Source organism: Dendrobates tinctorius, unplaced genomic scaffold (genome assembly GCF_039654945.1).
Source record: "Dendrobates tinctorius isolate UK_male_01 unplaced genomic scaffold, ASM3965494v1 ptg000005l, whole genome shotgun sequence".
Taxonomy (NCBI): Eukaryota; Metazoa; Chordata; class Amphibia; order Anura; family Dendrobatidae; genus Dendrobates; species Dendrobates tinctorius.
Window position 1 is genome coordinate 36480553 of NW_027361673.1, and position 23254 is coordinate 36503806.

Here is a 23254-nt window from a genome sequence, read left to right on the forward strand (position 1 = left end):
CCGGACAGGCAGTCAATTTTCATGAGTGTGGTCCAGATGTCCCTAACGGCTCTAAAGGACCCTGCTCCGATCTTCAACTATGAACAGATTTGGACGGGGCTTTTTGGCCTATTCAGGGCCAGACAACAAGGCCCGCAACCTCCAGCCCCTGTGCGCCAAGACAGTGAACACCACAGCTTCACCCAGCAGTTGCAGGCAGCGGGAGACTCCACATCAGATTGCAGGCCTGGGTATGGCTATTACCCCCAGTACTACAACTTAAATTAAAGTTATCTTTTTGTTTTATCAGTTTTTGTTCTGTTGTTCTGAAATGGACTCATTTGTGTCCACAATGTTTTTTCAAATTGAAAAAAAAGAGGTTGACATGTTTGTCAAATGGTATTTATCCATAAATAAATTTATACGTTTCCAAAATTATTTTGTTGTCCTTCTTGCTCCTTCCTATGATCTGTCTTTTCCAGTCTCTATGCTCTACCTTACGTTATGATTATTTGTCGTAGACTCTGCCCTGTTCTTCAGGTTACGTTCCCTAGCTCTTGTACCTTGCCTGTGTTCCTTGTGTACTTTTTTGTGTATGTTTTTGAAGGCACGTGCATTTTCACTGTCACCTTTTGGAACAAGCTTTGCCGTGACGTCTTGCATGCGTCTTCTGTACCTTAGCCATACATTGTCGCTGTGTGACCCTTGCATGCGCCTGGTTGTAACCGTGCCCTCCTCTCTGTGCCTCAGCCGTGTTTTCCATGCTTTCTTGCACCCACACTGTTTCTTGCACTGTGCTTTTTGTGCTTCTTTATCAGAAGGCTTTTTCGATTATTGCTACCTTTAATCTCTGTTGTGTTCTGATCTGTATGAGCTGCGTTGAAACCTTACGTGTTGTCCGTACCCACCTGTTACTGCCTATGTTCTACTCTTTGCCCAGAAACCTGCCCCTGGCATGTGTCTCTTCAGGACGTTGTGTTGAATCCTGCCTTAGACCATGTCTTGAACTGACGCTCCTCCTTGAATGAACCCTTGAACCCTGGCTTGCCTGCCGGATGCACGTAGTCTGGCGTTGGCTGACACAGGTCCGGAGAGTGATGACTGCGGCCTGATGTCCGGAGATGATGTCCGCATCATGATGTCCGGACCGGTTGATCGTTGCCAAATGTCAGGAGTCATATGCCACCTAACCCTTGTCTGAACCCAGGCGTGCCACCTAGCATAACATGCCTTGGATGTTGGCGTGCAGTCGCACGCACCTTGATGTGTATCACTCTGTCTTCATCATTAAGTATTTACACAGTTGTTACCCTAAGCTTTAATGACGAGAATAATAATCTTTAATAATAATCTTTATTTTTAGATAGCGGAAACATATTCCACAGAGCTTACAGTTTGCACACATTATTATCACTGTCCCCGATGGGGCTCACAATCTAGATTACCTATCAGTATGTCTTTGGAATGTGGGAGGAAACCGTAGAAGCCGGAGGAAACCCACGCAAACACGGGGAGAACATACAAACTCATTGCAGATGTTGCCCTTGGTGGGATTCGAACCCAGGACTGCAAGGCTGCAGCGCTAACCACTGAGCCACCGTGCTGCCCTGTGTCCACACTTGGTCTTGTCTTGTATCATGCACATACTCTTTTGTCAGACACACTTGTGTCTTCCTTGAGCCGGCCTTCTAGTTACAGCATTCATAGTGCCTCACACAACTTTTATTGCCCCTGAGACACTCCATGTATTGGTGGTGGTTCCTCACAGTGTCAGCTCTCCCTGGTTGAGTGTGTGCCACAACCTAGATCGTCAACAGCAAAAGAGACCGTCATATTAACCTTAAACTATGGGATGTGTCTAAGTACATGTGTGAGTACGTGTGTGTGAGTGCATGTGAAGTACGTGTGTAAGTACGTGTGTGTGAGTGCATGTGAAGTACGTGTGTAAGTACGTGTGTGTGAGTGCATGTGAAGTACGTGTGTGTGTGAGTGCATGTGAAGTACGTGTGTGAGTACGTGCGTACGTGTGTGTGTGTGAGTGCATGTGAAGTACGTGTGTAAGTACGTGTGTGTGTGCGTGTGAAGTACGTGTGTAAGTACGTGTGTGTGAGTGCATGTGAAGTACGTGTGTAAGTACGTGTGTGTGAGTGCATGTGAAGTACGTGTGTAAGTACGTGTGTGTGAGTGCATGTGAAGTACGTGTGTGCGTACGTGTGTGTGTGAGTGCTTGTGAAGTACATGTGTGAGTACGTGTGTGTGAGTGCATGTGAAGTACGTGTGTAAGTACGTGTGTGTGAGTGCATGTGAAGTACGTGTGTGAGTACGTGCGTACGTGTGTGTGTGTGAGTGCATGTGAAGTACGTGTGTGAGTACGTGTGTGTGTGAGTGCATGTGAAGTACGTGTGTGAGTACGTGCGTACGTGTGTGTGTGTGAGTGCATGTGAAGTACGTATGTGAGTACGTGCGTACGTGTGTGTGTGTGAGTGCATGTGAAGTACGTGTGTGAGTACGTGCGTACATGTGTGTGTGTGAGTGCATGTGAAGTACGTGTGTGAGTACGTGCGTACGTGTGTGTGTGTGAGTGCATGTGAAGTACGTGTTTCTAAGTACATGTGTGAGTACGTGTGTGTGTGTGTGAGTGCATGTGAAGTACGTGTGTAATTACGTGTGTGTGAGTGCATGTGAAGTACGTGTGTAAGTACGTGTGTGTGAGTGCATGTGAAGTACGTGTGTGAGTACGTGCGTACGTGTGTGTGTGTGTGAGTGCATGTGAAGTACGTGTTTCTAAGTACATGTGTGAGTACAGTGCAAAGCAAAATTGCAAACAAAAGGGTTGGACCAGGAAATTATCCTTTTTTTTTTTTTGTTCAAACAAGTCTAAACTTTATTGACATGTGATACTGTAAAAACGCAGACAATTCCAGATTTCAAAAACGCAGCAAAAACCGCATGTTTTCCGCAGCAAAACCGCAGCAAACCGCACCGCGGTTTCTGCCAGCACATGCGGTTTTTGGTGCGGAAAAAAACGCTGGATAATCCGCAACGTGTGCACGTAGCCTAAAGATCAGCGGCACCGCTCATGATATTTCTATATAAAGATCAGCGGCACCGCTCATGATATTTCTATATAAAGATTAGCGGCACCGCTCATGATATTTCTATATAAAGATCAGCGGCACCGCTCATGATATTTCTATATAAAGATCAGCGGCACCGCTCATGATATTTCTATATAAAGATTAGCGGCACCGCTCATGATATTTCTATATAAAGATCAGCGGCACTGCTCATGATATTTCTATATAAAGATCAGCGGCACCGCTCATGATATTTCTATATAAAGATCAGCGGCACTGCTCATGATATTTCTATATAAAGATCAGCGGCACCGCTCATGATATTTCTATATAAAGATCAGCGGCACCGCTCATGATATTTCTATATAAAGATTAGCGGCACTGCTCGTGATATTTCTATATAAAGAAATAAGCAGCAAATCCGTTGAATTGTAGAAGTAGCGAAATAAATTGCATGGACCTAATGTTCAGTAGTTTCATGCCTAAAGGCAGGCTTTATGTATTGCGCTCGCAAAAGGTATCCATATAAAGAGGTGGAAATTAATATACAACCATCTTGGCAAATGGCGCAAGCTAAACTTTGTACTGCATTAGTAGAACAGTTACTGTAAGGCCTGTTTCACACATCTGTTTTTTCCCCATCAGTCAAGATCCGCCAATTTTTAAAAAAACGGATCCGCCAAAAAAGGGCAGATCCGTTTTTTACACCCATAAACTTACATTATTGGCGGATCTTGACTGACGGTCGTCCGTCACACGTTATTGTATGGACCCGCCAAGATTTTAGCGGCTCCCGGGCGGATGAGAGGAACTCTGCAAAGTTTTTTTGCAGTGACGGTCTGCTATTTTCACTCTGGGAAGCATTTTAACCCTTAACTACCATCCCGGGAGCCGCTAAAATCTCTCTCTCATCCTTGTCTATCTCCTTGTCGGCCCCTGCGCAGAGTTCACTGCAGCTGGAAATGGTGGAAAGCCTTTTAGGTCACTTTCACCTGACAGGATTTTGATGAGTGTTTAGATGTAGCATGTAACCCCTTTTCTGACCCGGTGATTGATTAATTGTTTGCGCTTCCGCTTTTTCCTTCTCCTTCCAAGAGTCTTATTTTGTTTTATTTTCCGACATAGCCGTACTAGAGCTAGTTATTGTGCAGCAGCAGTTGTACTTTGAATCACACCATCTATTTTACCATATAATGTATTGAAAAACGGGGGAAAAATGTCTCAAGTGGTGTGAAAAAATTATTCTGCCATCATTTTTTTTAAATTTTGTTTATAGAGTATAGTGTGATAACGAAAACATGGAAACAGGATTCTCCAGATCTGTACGATTACTGCAGTAACAATGTTGTAATTTTATTTTTTATGGATTAGGCCTGTTTCACACTTTCTAGCGTCAGTCAAAATCCATCAGCGGAAAAAAACGGATCCGACGGATTTGCCTGGCGGATCTGTCTTTTTCCCCATAGACTTGTATTAGCGACGGATTGTGACGGATGGCCTTCCGTTTCGTCCGCCGTGCGACGGATCCGTCATAAAATACCTGTCCATCAGCCGGAAAAAACGTCCAGAAGAACGTTTTTTGTCTGTGTGGAAAAGACTGACGGTGATGGATTCGTCGCCGTCCGTTGTCTGGTAGAATGGATGCCTATTGGCGACGGATCTGTCGCCGTCCGTCACATGGTGGAATCCAGTGACGGATGCTGCAACAAATCCGTAAAAAAGACTGATCTGGTGCATCATTTTTTTGCAGTCAGCAGTGGATCCGTTTTTTTCACAAATTGACGGATTGAGACTGATTCCAAAAGACTGAAGTGTGGAACAGGCCTTAGTATGCAAGGAGTTTGACAGTGGCATGTTTTGTTAGGGTACCTGACCTTGTAAGACCCGGGCTACACTGACTTTAGCCGCGACACGTGTCACATGGCAAAGATCAGTATGTGCTGTTACTATGGTGCATCACAGCGTAATTCAGGTGAATGGCGGTCGCATTACAACCCCAAGGATACCACAAGAGGAAAGTCACAAAAAGGCTGACTTGCGCTATGTGCACGACGAGTTGTACTTTTGAACGACACCATTTGTTTTTACCATGTTCTGTACTAGAAAAACGGGAAAAAAATTCCAAGTGCGGTGAAATTGCAAAAAAGTGAATTCCCACTCTTGTTTTTTGTTTGGCTTTTTTGCTAGGTTCACTAAATGCTAAAACTGACCTGCCTTTATGATTCTCCAGGTCATTACAAGTTCATAGACACCAAACATTTCTAGGTTCTCTTTTATCTAAGGCTACTTTCACACTAGCGTCGTGTGACGTACGTCGCAATGCGCCGTTTTGGAGAAAAAACGCATCCTGCAAAGTTGTCCGCAGGATGCGTTTTTTCTCCATAGACTTGCATTAGCGACGCATTGCGACGTATGGCCACACGTCGCATCCATCGTGCGACGGATGCGTCGTGTTTTGGCGGCCGCGACGCACACAAAAACGTTACATGTAACTTTTTTTGTGCATCGTGTCCGCCATTTTCGACCGCGCATGCGGATCCGTTTTTTTTGGAAAACGGCGGATCTTGACTAATTTGAAAAAACTGATGTGTGAAACAGGCCTAAGCAGTAAAAATGCAGCAAAGACGCAAATCTTTTTACAGCTGTGTTTTTGCTGCAGATTTGACTGACTCAATTGAAGTCAATGAGTCAAAAACACACTGTAGAAACGCAAAAAGAATTGACATGCTGCGGAAAATAAAACGCAGCAAATACGGACAGAAATTTCCTGATCATGTGCACAACACTTCAGGATTGTCATTGAATTACCTTGCAATAAGTATTCCATTGCGTTTTTGGACCATTTAGGCTAGTTTCATGCTAGCGTTTCACTGACCTGTGTTGGTCTGTGCACGGCCGCCGCTAAGCTCCGCCCCGGCCGCTCCGCCTATGGGCGCATAACGCTGCATGCGACCTGCGTACCCTACCTGCGCCAAACGCACAGTGTTGCATTTTGGTGCGCTCGGCGCACCGTTAAAAGGACGCATGCGCCGACAAACGCATACCTGCGCACGGCCTGCGTACCCACTGCTAAAAATGGGGTACACAGGTCGCATGCAGCGTCATGCGCCCATAGTCGGAGCGGCCAGGGGGCGGAGCTTAGCGGCGGCCGTGCGCAGACCGACGCAGGTCAGTAAAACGTTAAAAAAAACGCATCGTGTGCACATAGCCATTGACTTCTGCTTGTCGCGGTACTCAATATCACTGCATTCGGGTACATTCCCACGTTCAGGATCTGCTGTGGTTTTGACGCTGCATAACGTCCGCACCTATTATGCAAACTAGCAGATGCGTATTTACCTTTTTTACACATGCGGGAAGGTGCCATGATTTTAATTTTTATATGAATAATTATTGATTATATAATCAATTTTTAGTACAAAATTAATTTAATTTTTTCTATTTAGCTGACATTTTAATTAGTGGGGGTGTAGGTGTCTAACCATGACGCTTGCACACCTCACTTTCGGCAGCCATGGGCATAAAAGAGCCTGCGGTCGAACAGCGACTACATCTCTAGCATTGAGGCCGCTTCACCTGCTGCTTAGCTGTGATCTAGGCATGCGCCCTGTGCTGTCCAGGTCACAGCTGTGGGAGGAGATTGCGGCCATTTTGTTGTACCTCGGAGCGTAAGCTGTGGGCTTCATTTTCTCGTCATCGCACGCACTGGACAGTGCGATGACAGGAGCTGCATGGGGAAGAAGATGCCAGGGAGGGGAGGTCCGGGGTGAGTGTCTGCAGTGCCTCTCCTCACCGACCTGTTTAGAGCACAGCAGAGAGATCATCACACTGTTGTGCTCTGTGCACACTGTGTTTGAGTACGCATTTGTATTTTCCTGTGTGTTTGATCGTGCATGTGTATTATCCTGTGTGTGAGCTGCATGTGTCTTATCCTGTGTGTGTGTGCATGTGTATTTTTCTGTTTGTATAAGCGAGCATGTACGAGGGGCGATCCAAAAGTAATGATAATCAATAATAAACACAATGAATATAGTAAAAAAAAAAAAAAATTATTCTTCTACATAGTCTCCTAACAAGTCTATACATTTAGTCCATCTCTTTTCTAAACTTAGAATTCCCTTCGAAAAAAATTCTTCATCTTGACCCTCAAAAAACTCCCCAACAGCGGTTATCACGTCGCTATTGTCGTCAAATTTCTTGCCCCGGAGGTGTTCCTTGAGCCGAGGAAAGAGAAAGAAGTCACTGGGGGCTAGATCTGGCGAATAGGGGGGTGTTCCACCAGTTCAAAGCCCGCTTATTGAATGGTAGCCATGGCAACTGCAGCTTTGTGAGCCGCTGCGTTATCTTGGTGAAATAGCACTCCAGCCCGCAGTTTGCCGCGCCTTTTCTCCTTGATAGCCTCCCGCAATCTTCTTATTTGTTTGTTATTAGTAGGAGCCCGTAATAGTGGCTCCCTTCTCCAAATAGTCCACCATAATAATTCCTTCAGCGTCCCAAAAAACGGACGCCATAACCTTCCCTGCTGAGCTTGACACTTTGAATTTCTTCGGCGTCGGCTCGTTTCCATGTCATCGATTGTTGTTTAGTTTCGGGATCAAAGTGGTGGATCCAGGTCTCATCCATGGTCAAAAAACGTGACAAAAAATTCTCCTTGTCTGCTTGGAACTTTTCGAGATTTGCTATTGAAATGTCAACTCGTTTCTTCTTTTGCTCGTCGGTTAACGTTTTTGGCACCCAACGCGTGGAGACCTTTCTCATATGCAATTCTTTTGCAAGGATTCTTTGAATACTGCCATATGAGATCCCTGTGACCTCAGCTACATATGCCTGATAGTCATTCTTCGATCTGCCAACACAACTTCTTCAACTTTTTTCACGTTTTCTTCATTGAGGGACGTGGATGGGCGTCCTTCACGATGTTCAACTTCCGTCAATGTTCTTCCCAGCTTAAATTCCTTGGCCCAGCGTGCAACTGTGGAATATGGAGGAGAAGAGTCCCACAATGTTTCCACCAAGTCGCTGTGTATGTCTTTGGTAGACATTTTTTTCAAGCAGCGGTATTTGATGAGAGCTCTGAGCTCGTTTTTTTCCATTTTGATGTTCACTCCTTGGCAGTTCATATTCAAATGAATGTAGCTCCCGGGAATCGTGGCCTATTTAAGTGATTTTTTTTTCCTGGACTAGTGGGTACCTAAGAGAGAAGAAAACATTTTATTTTAATTTCTGTGTGCAATAGAAATAACCGATTATCATTACTTTTGGATCGCCCCTCGTATATGTATCTTCCTGTGTGTGAGCATGCAGGTGTATTTTCCTGTGTGAGTGTGCATTTGTATTTTCCTGTGTGAACCTGCATGTGTGAGCATACATGTGTATTTTGGTATGTGAACATGCATGTGTATTTTCCTGTATAATCGTGTATGTGTATTTTTCTGTGGGAGCGTACATGTGTATTTTCATGTTTATGCGCGTGCATGTGTAATTTCCTGTGTGTGTGAACATGCATTTGTATTTTACTATATATAGTAGAAGAGATCAGATGATCGCAGCAGTAAGAAATACGGTATAAAGGTTAAAGATACAGTGGGTACGGAAAGTATCCAGACCCCTTTAAACTTTTCACACTTTGTTTCATTTCAACCATTTGGTAAATTCAAAAAAGTTCATTTTTTCTCATTAATGTGTCTGCACCCCATCTTGACTGAAAAAAAACAAATGTAGAAATTTTTGCAAATTTATTAAAAAGAAAAGCTGAAATATCACATGTTCATAAGTATTCAGACCCTTTGCTCAGCATTGAGTAGAAGCACCCTTTTGAGCTAGTACAGCCATGAGTCTTCTTAGGAATGATGGAACAAGTTTTTCACACCTGGGTCCCCGATTCAAGTGAGTGGGTCCTAGTACAGTTCTGGTACCTGAACCTGAACTTTTTATAACTATTGAGCCGGACCCTTACATCCAGGCGTCTGCCCACCTCTATAAGGCCGGGGTCACACTAACCGAATACGGTCAGTATTTTACATGCGTAATACAGATGAATGGCCCCTAAACAGTGCTCCGTATGTCATCCATAATCAAGGTGTGGTCGCGCATTTTGCGCATGTAAGCATCCGTATGTAATCCGTATAGCGAGATTTTCTCGCCGCCTTGCAAAATGGACATATAATGGAACCCTATGGCAGGGTTTCTAACAGAAACCAAAGAATAGATATAGACACATAGAATGCATATATATATATGTATATGTATTCTATGTGTCTATATCTATTCTTTCGTTTCTTTATTAAACCTGTCAGTGTGAGTTTACTGTATAGCTCACTGAATTGCCGGCTTTGCTAAAAGACACCTGGTGCGTATTTCTCGCAAGTCACATGTGTGGTCCGTGTGTAATCCGTATTTTTTGGGCACCCATAGACTTGCATTGGCGTACTACGGGCGTAGTACGCTGACAATCGCAGCATGCTGCAATTGGCACGGAGCGTAGAATACGGATGAGAAATATACGGCTGGTGCAAGGGACCCCATAGAGAATCATTGGTCCGTGTCTAATGCGTGCTTTTAGCGCCTCTCACTCGGCCGTATTCCTCGCCAGTGTGACCCCGGCCTTAAAGTATAAAAAGTGATTTTTGCAATAAATACTGGGACATTTTGCTTGAGATAAACATGTTAGTGATGCTGTGTGCAATATGCTAATGACCCTTGGCTCACACCAGAGCAGGAGCCGAGTGAGTATCAATGCTATTGTGCTCTGATCCTCTCGCACAGAGAGGATTGGAACACAGCTTCAGAGGAGGCGGAGAAATTAATTTCTCCATCTCTGCTGTCGGCGTATATCGCACTGCACTCGGGTGATATCAGGGTGCTGTGCATTGTCACTCACACCCATAGACTTATGTGTATGAGTGAGCCGAGTCATGCTGCGATTGTTCTTGCATGCCGATATAGCATGCGAAAATAATTGCAGATCTGAGCTTTCCCTAGAGTTACACTGGGCTGAGTGCTATGCGATGTTTTCTCGCATAGCACTTGGCCGTGTTGTACAGTAGTGTGACTCCGACCTACTGCAAGTTTACAAATCATGGCCGTTTCTACTACGTTACTGTAACCACAGATTAATTACTAACCATAGCAGAAATTAATAGGCTGCAGATATCAAATCCTCAGCATTGTTCAATTTGACCTGCGGTCACAAGGCTGTGGACTAGTCTGTGTCCATTTTTGTGGAGTTGGAGTCGGTGTAAAAGGAACAGACTCCTAAAATACATAATAAATTGAGTTGTGCTGTAAATGTTTCATAAGAATTTGGGAAAGATATTAAATGTTCTTTTCCTGATCTAAGGCTTGTAGTTGAGATGAATCTGTACTGCACTTTATGTACAGGGTCAGTAGTGACCAGTGCTGTGGAGTTATGAAACGTCCTATAAATGTCTGTTCTGTTCCTGATCTAAGGATCTGGGCTTTTAGTGGAGATGAATCTGTGCTGCACTTTATGTACAGGCTCAGTAGTGACCAGTGCTGTGGAGTTATGAAACGTCCTATAAATGTCTGTTCTGTTCCTGATCTAAGGATCTGGGCTTTTAGTGGAGATGAATCTGTGCTGCACTTTATGTACAGGCTCAGTAGTGACCAGTGCTGTGGAGTTATGAAACGTCCTATAAATGTCTGTTCTGTTCCTGATCTAAGGATCTGGGCTTTTAGTGGAGATGAATCTGTGGCTGTCCTTTATGTACAGGCTCAGTAGTGACCAGTGCTGTGGAGTTATGAAACGTCCTATAAATGTCTGTTCTGTTCCTGATCTAAGGATCTGGGCTTTTAGTGGAGATGAATCTGTGCTGCACTTTATGTACAGGTTCAGTAGTGACCAGTGCTGTGGAGTTATGAAACGTCCTATAAATGTCTGTTCTGTTCCTGATCTAAGGATCTGGGCTTTTAGTGGAGATGAATCTGTGCTGCACTTTATGTACAGGCTCAGTAGTGACCAGTGCTGTGGAGTTATGAAACGTCCTATAAATGTCTGTTCTGTTCCTGATCTAAGGATCTGGGCTTTTAGTGGAGATGAATCTGTGCTGCACTTTATGTACAGGCTCAGTAGTGACCAGTGCTGTGGAGTTATGAAACGTCCTATAAATGTCTGTTCTGTTCCTGATCTAAGGATCTGGGCTTTTAGTGGAGATGAATCTGTGGCTGTCCTTTATGTACAGGCTCAGTAGTGAGGCAATGCTTTGGGGTTGGAAGTCTGGCAAATTGAGTTGTCGGTGGTTTGGTTACGGACTCCACAGCCCTGACTGGATTTTCTCAATGGCTTTTGGAAGAGATTTTGTAACATCTCATTCTCAATGCTAGTATTGTAGTATGCAACAACTTCTGGATGTAAAATCTGCACTAATTATTACCTGAGTGAACATATCTTTGCCCTCCATATCCATGCTCTCCAACTCAGAAGAATTCACCCATGTATGAGTAAATTCCCTACCTAACCAGCCCTGTATAACGGTGTTCAGTTAAATAAATGTTTTAAAAAAACATAATGTCTCCATTTCTTATCCTAATTAGGGCTTTGACGAGTCGATGAGGCATTAATTTCCCCAGACTAGTTATCCCTTTCTCCATGGTATCACGAGCCGGCGTCATCACCAGCCCATACAAATCTTTCATATGCGTGCCGCTCATTTAGGCTGCACCTCTGTAGCTGGGTATACGCTTCCCGGTTTCAGAATTGTATTGTGAATGACCAGAAGAAGCCATCTTCTGAAGTTCCAGTCATGTGCAGTGTGCATCTGAAGCCTAAAAGCCTACACTCAGCTACAGATCCGCAGTGATGCTAGCGAAATGAGTGGCGCACATGTGCAAGATCTGCATGAGTTGGCAATGACTCTTTGATCTTTCCCGGCACCTGCGCACTGCACATTTTTGCCAGAGAAGTGTGTATGTGTGTGTATATATAATATATATATATATAATCTGTGTGTTTTGAGGAATATTTTGTTTGAAAATGATGTGTAATGACAGAATTGCTGTATGTGAAAGCTCATGTTAAAATCGCATTACAATCGCAATGCATTCGGATGTAAATCAGATGCTAGGTGTGAGAAATCGGATTGTATTCGCATGATACTCACATTACACTCCTGCGACTCTCAGTAGGGGGACTCAGACCGATTTTTCATACGGTAAGTGTGACCCCGGCCTTGGGCTGATGTGGTGATTTTAATTACAGCAGGTTCCTACCTACCCATAAATGCAGTCATTACTGAGAGAGGTGTCACATTCACCCAGGAATTCAGACATCAGCCTAAGGCCGGAGTCACACTTGCGAGTGTGATGCGAGAAACTCGTGCAAGTCTCTCGCATCAATACCCAGCACTGCCGCCGGCACTCGGGACCAGAGTTTGCGGCTGCACAGAATATGCAGCTGCACACTCCTAAGTGCCAGCAGCAGTGCCGGGTATTGATGTGAGAGACTCGCGCGAGTTTCTCGCATCACACTCGCAAGTGTGACCCCGGCCTAAGAGATGTAATCATATAGATAGGGAGGGACACATTAGTCTTATGAGACCACCTCGACGTTGGTCGATGGGCAGACATTATTTGGCCAAATTGTGCAAAACGTCTTATTCGTTTTTTGTCAGTAGTTTATAGATTGAAAGAGCAATTTACATTTTACTCAAAAATATACCTATAAAGAGAAAAATCAGACAAACTGAAAATTTTGCAGAGGTCTCTTAATTTTTTACAAGAGCTGTGTGTGTGTGTGTATGTACAGTCATATGTAAAAGTTTGGGCACCCCTATTAATGTTAACCTTTTTTCTTTATAACAATTTTGGTTTTTGCAACAGGTATTTCAGTTTCATATATCTAATAACTGATGGACTCAGTTATATTTCTGGATTCAAATGAGGTTTATTGTACTAACAGAAAATGTGCAATCTGCATTTAAACAAAATTTGACCGTTGCAAAAGTATGGGCACCCTTATCATTTTCTTGATTTGAACACTCCTAACTACTTTTTACTGACTTCCTGAAGCACTAAATTGGTTTTGTAACCTCATTGAGCTTTGAACTTCATAGCCAGGTGTATCAAATCATGAGAAAAGGTATTTAAAGTGGCCACTTGCAAGTAGTTCTCCTATTTGATTCTCCTATGAAGAGTGGCATCATGGGCTCCTCAAAACAACTCTCAAATGATCTGAAAACAAAGATTATTCAACATAGCTTTTCAGGGGAAGGATACAAAAAGTTGTCTCAGAGATTTAACCTGTCAGTTTCCACTGTGAGGAACATAGTAAGGAAATGGAAGAACACAGGTACAGTTCTTGTTAAGCCCAGAAGTGGCAGGCCAAGAAAAATATCAGAAAGGCAGAGAAGAAGAATGGTGAGAACAGTCAAGGACAATCCACAGACCACCTCCAAAGACCTGCAGCATCATCTTGCTGCAGATGGTGTCACTGTGCATCGGTCAACAATACAGTGCACTTTGCACAAGGAGAAGCTGTATGGGAGAGTGATGGGAAAGAAGCCGTTTCTGCAAGCACGCCACAAACAGAGTCGCCTGAGGCATGCAAAAGCACATTTTGACAAGCCAGTTACATTTTGGAAGAAGGTCCTGTGGACTGATGAAACAAAGATTGAGTTGTTTGGTCATACAAAAAGGTGTTATGCATGCGCTGTATTGTTGACCGATGCACAGTGACACCATCTGCAGCAAGATGATGCTGCAGGTCTTTGGAGGTGATCTGTGGATTGTCCTTGACTGTTCTCACCATTCTTCTTCTCTGCCTTTCTGATATTTTTCTTGGCCTGCCACTTCTGGGCCTAGCAAGAACTGTACCTGTGTTCTTCCATTTCCTTACTATGTTCCTCACAGTGGAAACTGACAGGTTAAATCTCTGGGACAACTTTTTGTATCCTTCCCCTGAAAAGCTTTGTTGAATAATCTTTGGTTTCAGATCATTTGAGAGTTGTTTTGAGGAGCCCATGATGCCACTCTTCATAGGAGAATCAAATAGGAGAACTACTTGCAAGTGGCCACCTTAAATACCTTTTCTCATGATTTGATACACCTGGCTATGAAGTTCAAAGCTCAATGAGGTTACAAAACCAATTTAGTGCTTCAGGAAGTCAGTAAAAAGTAGTTAGGAGTGTTCAAATCAAGAAAATGATAAGGGTGCCCATACTTTTGCACCGGTCAAATTTTGTTTAAATGCAGATTGCACATTTTCTGTTAGTACAATAAACCTCATTTGAATCAAGAAATATAGCTGAGTCCATCAGTTATTAGATATATGAAACTGAAATACCTGTTGCAAAAACCAAAATTGTTATAAAGAAAAAAGGTTAACATTAATAGGGGTGCCCAAACTTTTACATATGACTGTATGTATGTGTATATATATATATATATATATATATATATATATATATATTAGATAAATAATATAGATAGATTAAATTTAAAAAAAAAAATCATGATTATTTCACAAAATAACCCCCCCCCCCTCAAAAAAAAATAATTCATGAATTGCTGGTTTTTGTCCATTCTGCCTCCCGAAAATCAGAATGAAAAGCGATCAAAAAATGTCATGTGCCCGAAAATGGTACCAATAAAAACGTCAACTCGTCCTGCAAAAAACAAGACCTCACATGACTCTGCGGGCCAAAATATGGAAAAATTATAGCTCTCAATATATGGTGATGCAAAAACTATTTTTTGCAATAAAAAGCGTCTTTTAGTGTGTGACAGAAGCCAAACAGAAAAACCCGCTGTAACGCCTCTTTCACACGTCCTGATATTTCCAGAGATATTAGTGTCCGTGTGTGTAATACTTGTGTCACGTGTGGCATGCGTGTGCCGCATCAGTACTACGAGGACGGTTGTCAGGGAAGAAGCCTTAAGGCCCTTTTACATTTAGCGATGCACCAGCGATCCCGACAGCGATACGACCCGGTCAGGATCGCTGGTGCATTGCTAAATGATCGCTAGTGAGCTGTCACACAGGCAGATCTCACAGCGATGCAGCGCACGATACTCACCTTTCACACACAGCAATGAAGACGTCCTCCCGCCCGCCTCCACGCGTCGCGCTCGTCGTCACAGCAGGAAGCCCCAGCAGGAAGCGCCCGACGAGAAATGGAGCCGGACATTCTCGCGCGATCAGCGATGGACAGCGGGGGGGGGAGCCGGTCGGAGGTAAGTATCACACAGCCATATCGCTATAACGTCACAAAATCGGTGACGTTATAGCGATATCGCTAGCGTAAAACCCCCTTTAGAGTAAGCGCTGTTCGCTCTCATCATTCTCCCCTGCTCTGCCGGTGATCGGCACAAGCAAGGGATAATGATGAGAGCCGTGTTCAGCACCCGGTGCCGGGGAACAGCACTTACTGTAACGCTTCTTCCCCGGCGCCAGTGCGTGTCACATGGATGACATCCATGTGTTATGTGTATACACGTGTGCTGGATGTTTTGTGGCCTGTGCTGACATTAAAGAACAGACATGTCAGCGTGTTTTGCCCATGGACACACGGTCTGTGGAAACACACTGACATGTACACAGACCCATTCACTTGAATAGGCAAATAGCGCTCCGTCCCTCCCAAGTTTCTCCGCATGGCTGCCCAATGGTATAAAATTCTGTGACACACCCATGGTGTCAATATGATCACTGCATCCCTAGATGAATTCATTGAAAGGTGTAGTTCGTAAAATGGGGTCACTTATGGGGGGTTCTGTTGTTTTGGCACCTCATGGGCTCTTTCAGTGCGTCATGGCACCTGCAAACCATAAGGCTGAGTTCACACGTGGCGTTTTTTTCGCGTTTCCGAGGCGGTTTTATCCGCGCGATTTTGCCGCGAAAAATAAGCATCCCATGTCAATCAGTTCTCCAAGCGATGCTACAGATCGCTTGGAAAACGCTAGAATTCTGCAAGCTAAATACGCTTGCAAAATGCTAGTTTTTCCGCCGGAAAATCGCGGGAATTTAAAATGCGATTTTCCCGCGGATCGGAATTCTCGCGGTAATTTCCGCGAGAGTTCCGGTACGTGTGCACTTAGCCTAACAGTAAAATCTGGCGCTCCTTCCCTTCTGAGCTCTGCCATGTGCCCAAACAGTGGTTTTCCCCCACATATGGGGTATCAGTGTACTCAGGACAAATTGCACAATAACTCTTGGGGTCCAGTTTCTTCTGTTACCCTTGAGAAAATAAAATATTGGGGGCGAAAAGATCATTTTTATGACTTTATTTTTATGGCTCTACGTTATAAACGTCTGTGAAGCACTTGGGGGTTCAAAGTGCTCACCACACATTTAGATAGGTTCCTTAGGGGGTCTAGTTTCTAAAATGGTGTCACTTATGGGGAATTTCCACTGTTTAGGCACATCAGGGGCTCTCCAAACGCGACATGGAGTCTGATCTTAATTCCAGCCAATTTTGCGTTGAAAACGTAAAACAGCGCTCCTTCCCTTCCAAGCTCTGCCGTGTGCGCAAACAGTGGTTTACCCCTACATGTGGGGTATCAGCGTACTCAGGACAAATTGCACAGCAACCTGTGGGGTCCAACTTCTCCTGTTACCCTTAATTAACCCCTTAAGCCCCAAGAGTGGTTTGCACGTTAATGACCGGGCCATTTTTTATAATTCTGACCACTGTCCCTTTATGAGGTCATAACTCTGGAACGCTTCAACGGATCTAGGCGATTCAGAGATTGTTTTCTCGTGACATATTGTACTTCATGTTAGTGGTAAAATTTCATTCATATAACTTGCAATTTTCCAACTTTGAATTTTTATGCCCTTAAAATAGAGAAATATGTGACAAAGTAATTACTAAATAATATTTTCCACATGTCTACTTTACATCAGCACAATTTTGGAAACAAAATTTTTTTTTATTAGGAAGTTATAAGGGTTAAAAGTTGACCAGCGACTTCTCATTTTTACAACAAAATTTACAAAACCTTTTTTTTTAGGGACCACCTCACATTCAAAGTCAGTTTGAGGGGTCTATAGTGCAGAAAATACCCAAAAGTGACACCATTCTAAAAACTGCACCCCTAAAGCTACTCAAAACTACATTCAAGAAGATTATTAACCCTTCAGGTGTTTCACAGGAGCAGAAGCAACGTGGAAGGAAAAAATTAACATTTAACTTTTTAGTCACAAAGATGATATTTTAGCAACATTTTTTTTATTTTCCCAAGGGTAACAGGAGAAATTGGACCCTAAAAGTTGTTGTCCAATTTGTCCTGAGTACGCTGATACCCCATATGTGCGGAGGAACCACTGTTTTAGCGCATGGCAGGGTTCAGAAGGGAAGGGCACGTTTGACTTTTTCAACCTTAAATTGGCTGAAATTGAGATCGGATGCCATGTTCCGTTTGCAGAGCCTATGATGTGCCTAAACAGTGGAAACCCCCCACAAGTGATCCCATTTTGGAAATGACCCCCTAAGGAACTCATCTAGATGTGTGGTGAGCACTTTGAACCCCCAAGGGCTTCACAGAAGTTTATAACGCCCGGGCGTAAAAATAAAAAATCATATTTTTTCCACAAACACGATCGTTTAGTCACCAATTTGGTATTTTCTCAAGGGTATCAGGAGAAATTGGACCCCAAAAGTTGTTGTCCAATTTGTCCTGAGTGCGCTGATACCCCATATGTGGGGGAGAAACACTGTTTGGGCACACGGCAGGGCTCGAAAGGGAAGCAATGACGTTTTGGAATGCAGACTTTGATTGAATGGTCTGCGGGCGTCATGTTCCGTTTGCAGAGCCCCTGATGTACCTAAACAGTGGAAACCCCCCAGAAGTGACCCCATTTTGGATACTAGACCCCCTAAGGAACTCATCTAGATGTGTGGTGAGCACTTTGAACCCCCAAGTGTTTCGCTAAAGTTTATAATGCCTGGGCGTGAAAATATAAAATCCTATTTTGTTTCCACATAAATTATTTTTAGTCACCAATTTTTAATTTTCCTAAGAGTAACAGGAGAAATTGGACCCCCAAAGACGTTGTCCAATTTGACCTGAGTACGCTGGTACACATGTGGGAAAAAACTGTTTAGGCACATGTCGGGGCTCGAAAGGGTAGTAGTGACGTTTTGGAATGCAGAATTTGATGGGTCTGCTGGCGTCATGTTCCGTTTGCAGAGCCCCTGATGTGCCTAAACAGGAGAAAAACCCACAAGAGACTTCATTTTGTATACTGGACCCCCAAAGAACAAATCTAGATGTGCCCCCAACTACACTAATGTAAAATTTTGTTTCAAATTTTGTTTAAATGCAGATTGCACATTTTCTGTTAGTACAATAAACCTCATTTGAATCAAGAAATATAGCTGAGTCCATCAGTTATTAGATATATGAAACTGAAATACCTGTTGCAAAAACCAAAATTGTTATAAAGAAAAAAGGTTAACATTAATAGGGGTGCCCAAACTTTTACATATGACTGTATGTATGTGTATATATATATATATATATATATATATATATATATATATATATATTAGATAAATAATATAGATAGATTAAATTTTAAAAAAAAAAATCATGATTATTTCACAAAATAACCCCCCCCCTCAAAAAAAAATAATTCATGAATTGCTGGTTTTTGTTCATTCTGCCTCCCGAAAATCAGAATGAAAAGCGATCAAAAAATGTCATGTGCCCGAAAATGGTACCAATAAAAACGTCAACTCGTCCTGCAAAAAACAAGACCTCACATGACTCTGCGGGCCAAAATATGGAAAAATTATAGCTCTCAATATATGGTGATGCAAAAACTATTTTTTGCAATAAAAAGCGTCTTTTAGTGTGTGACAGAAGCCAAACAGAAAAACCCGCTGTAACGCCTCTTTCACACGTCCTGATATTTCCAGAGATATTAGTGTCCGTGTGTGTAATACTTGTGTCACGTGTGGCATGCGTGTGCCGCATCAGTACTACGAGGACGGTTGTCAGGGAAGAAGCCTTAAGGCCCTTTTACATTTAGCGATGCACCAGCGATCCCGACAGCGATACGACCCGGTCAGGATCGCTGGTGCATTGCTAAATGATCGCTAGTGAGCTGTCACACAGGCAGATCTCACAGCGATGCAGCGCACGATACTCACCTTTCACACACAGCAATGAAGACGTCCTCCCGCCCGCCTCCACGCGTCGCGCTCGTCGTCACATCAGGAAGCCCCAGCAGGAAGCGCCCGACGAGAAATGGAGCCGGACATTCTCGCGCGATCAGCGATGGACAGTGGGGGGGGAGCCGGTCGGAGGTAAGTATCACACAGCCATATCGCTATAACATCACAAAATCGGTGACGTTATAGCGATATCGCTAGCGTAAAACCCCCTTTAGAGTAAGCGCTGTTCGCTCTCATCATTCTCCCCTGCTCTGCCGGTGATCGGCACAAGCAAGGGATAATGATGAGAGCCGTGTTCAGCACCCGGTGCCGGGGAACAGCACTTACTGTAACGCTTCTTCCCCGGCGCCAGTGCGTGTCACATGGATGACATCCATGTGTTATGTGTATACACGTGTGCTGGATGTTTTGTGGCCTGTGCTGACATTAAAGAACAGACATGTCAGCGTGTTTTGCCCATGGACACACGGTCTGTGGAAACACACTGACATGTACACAGACCCATTCACTTGAATAGGCAAATAGCGCTCCGTCCCTCCCAAGTTTCTCCGCATGGCTGCCCAATGGTATAAAATTCTGTGACACACCCATGGTGTCAATATGATCACTGCATCCCTAGATGAATTCATTGAAAGGTGTAGTTCGTAAAATGGGGTCACTTATGGGGGGTTCTGTTGTTTTGGCACCTCATGGGCTCTTTCAGTGCGTCATGGCACCTGCAAACCATAAGGCTGAGTTCACACGTGGCGTTTTTTTCGCGTTTCCGAGGCGGTTTTATCCGCGCGATTTTGCCGCGAAAAATAAGCATCCCATGTCAATCAGTTCTCCAAGCGATGCTACAGATCGCTTGGAAAACGCTAGAATTCTGCAAGCTAAATACGCTTGCAAAATGCTAGTTTTTCCGCCGGAAAATCGCGGGAATTTAAAATGCGATTTTCCCGCGGATCGGAATTCTCGCGGTAATTTCCGCGAGAGTTCCGGTACGTGTGCACTTAGCCTAACAGTAAAATCTGGCGCTCCTTCCCTTCTGAGCTCTGCCATGTGCCCAAACAGTGGTTTTCCCCCACATATGGGGTATCAGTGTACTCAGGACAAATTGCACAATAACTCTTGGGGTCCAGTTTCTTCTGTTACCCTTGAGAAAATAAAATATTGGGGGCGAAAAGATCATTTTTATGACTTTATTTTTATGGCTCTACGTTATAAACGTCTGTGAAGCACTTGGGGGTTCAAAGTGCTCACCACACATTTAGATAGGTTCCTTAGGGGGTCTAGTTTCTAAAATGGTGTCACTTATGGGGAATTTCCACTGTTTAGGCACATCAGGGGCTCTCCAAACGCGACATGGAGTCTGATCTTAATTCCAGCCAATTTTGCGTTGAAAACGTAAAACAGCGCTCCTTCCCTTCCGAGCTCTGCCGTGTGCGCAAACAGTGGTTTACCCCCACATGTGGGGTATCAGCGTACTCAGGACAAATTGCACAGCAACCTGTGGGGTCCAACTTCTCCTGTTACCCTTAATTAACCCCTTAAGCCCCAAGAGTGGTTTGCACGTTAATGACCGGGCCATTTTTTATAATTCTGACCACTGTCCCTTTATGAGGTCATAACTCTGGAACGCTTCAACGGATCTAGGCGATTCAGAGATTGTTTTCTCGTGACATATTGTACTTCATGTTAGTGGTAAAATTTCATTCATATAACTTGCAATTTTCCAACTTTGAATTTTTATGCCCTTAAAATAGAGAAATATGTGACAAAGTAATTACTAAATAATATTTTCCACATGTCTACTTTACATCAGCACAATTTTGGAAACAAAATTTTTTTTTATTAGGAAGTTATAAGGGTTAAAAGTTGACCAGCGACTTCTCATTTTTACAACAAAATTTACAAAACCTTTTTTTTTAGGGACCACCTCACATTCAAAGTCAGTTTGAGGGGTCTATAGTGCAGAAAATACCCAAAAGTGACACCATTCTAAAAACTGCACCCCTAAAGCTACTCAAAACTACATTCAAGAAGATTATTAACCCTTCAGGTGTTTCACAGGAGCAGAAGCAACGTGGAAGGAAAAAATTAACATTTAACTTTTTAGTCACAAAGATGATATTTTAGCAACATTTTTTTTATTTTCCCAAGGGTAACAGGAGAAATTGGACCCTAAAAGTTGTTGTCCAATTTGTCCTGAGTACGCTGATACCCCATATGTGCGGAGGAACCACTGTTTTAGCGCATGGCAGGGTTCAGAAGGGAAGGGCACGTTTGACTTTTTCAACCTTAAATTGGCTGAAATTGAGATCGGATGCCATGTTCCGTTTGCAGAGCCTATGATGTGCCTAAACAGTGGAAACCCCCCACAAGTGATCCCATTTTGGAAATGACCCCCTAAGGAACTCATCTAGATGTGTGGTGAGCACTTTGAACCCCCAAGGGCTTCACAGAAGTTTATAACGCCCGGGCGTAAAAATAAAAAATCATATTTTTTCCACAAACACGATCGTTTAGTCACCAATTTGGTATTTTCTCAAGGGTATCAGGAGAAATTGGACCCCAAAAGTTGTTGTCCAATTTGTCCTGAGTGCGCTGATACCCCATATGTGGGGGAGAAACACTGTTTGGGCACACGGCAGGGCTCGAAAGGGAAGCAATGACGTTTTGGAATGCAGACTTTGATTGAATGGTCTGCGGGCGTCATGTTCCGTTTGCAGAGCCCCTGATGTACCTAAACAGTGGAAACCCCCCAGAAGTGACCCCATTTTGGATACTAGACCCCCTAAGGAACTCATCTAGATGTGTGGTGAGCACTTTGAACCCCCAAGTGTTTCGCTAAAGTTTATAATGCCTGGGCGTGAAAATATAAAATCCTATTTTGTTTCCACATAAATTATTTTTAGTCACCAATTTTTAATTTTCCTAAGAGTAACAGGAGAAATTGGACCCCCAAAGACGTTGTCCAATTTGACCTGAGTACGCTGGTACACATGTGGGAAAAAACTGTTTAGGCACATGTCGGGGCTCGAAAGGGTAGTAGTGACGTTTTGGAATGCAGAATTTGATGGGTCTGCTGGCGTCATGTTCCGTTTGCAGAGCCCCTGATGTGCCTAAACAGGAGAAAAACCCACAAGAGACTTCATTTTGTATACTGGACCCCCAAAGAACAAATCTAGATGTGCCCCCAACTACACTAATGTAAATTAGAAGTGCATGGAGGTGTGGTACAATTTGAAGCAATCCTTCATACACAGGCCAGGTTTTTCGGGGGAAGGTGTCGCACTGGTAAATGGTGTCCTTGCGTATTCCCTTTTTGTAACACACTCTGCACCTTTTTTGCGGCTTACCTTTTCTACCAGTTAGCGGGACCACCCCCGGAAAATGCTGACCTGGTACGATACGAGCACCTTCAGTTCCGGAAGTACTGGGACCCGCTCCTTCCTGAGCGCCAAACATCAGGGCCTTAACCACTACCTCCTGGAAATGAAGGTACGACGCATTGGTGGGGTGTGCACATTGTGACAGCAGGAATGCGTTGAGCATTGCCATTTGTACGATGTGCACGGACAGCTTTTTGTACCACGCCCTTGCCTTTCTGAGAGCATTGTACGGTTGGAGGTATTGATCGGAGAGATCAACGCCCCCCATGTTTTTGTTGTACCCCACTACACAGGTTGGTTTTCTGACCTGTGTGGAGGTACCCCGTACAGTGCAGAGGGTGCTGCCATCACCGTGTTTGGTGGTCAAGAGATGGACATCCCTCTTGTCCTTGTACTTGACCACCAGCAGGTGGCCGCTACATTGGGCTCTGCTCTCACCTTTTCTGAGCATCTGCCCAAGTAGCATCTTCGGAAGGCCTCTCTGATTTTTGCGGACAGTACCGCAGGCTGCGGTACCTCGCGCAGAGAGGGATTTGTAGAGTGGGATGCTGGTATAAAAGTTATCAGTGTAGAGGTAATAACCTTTATCCAGCAGTGGGTGAATCAAATCCCACACAATTTTCCCACTCACTCCCAGGACAGGGGGACACTCAGGGGGTTCAATCCTGGTATCCTTTCCTTCGTAGAC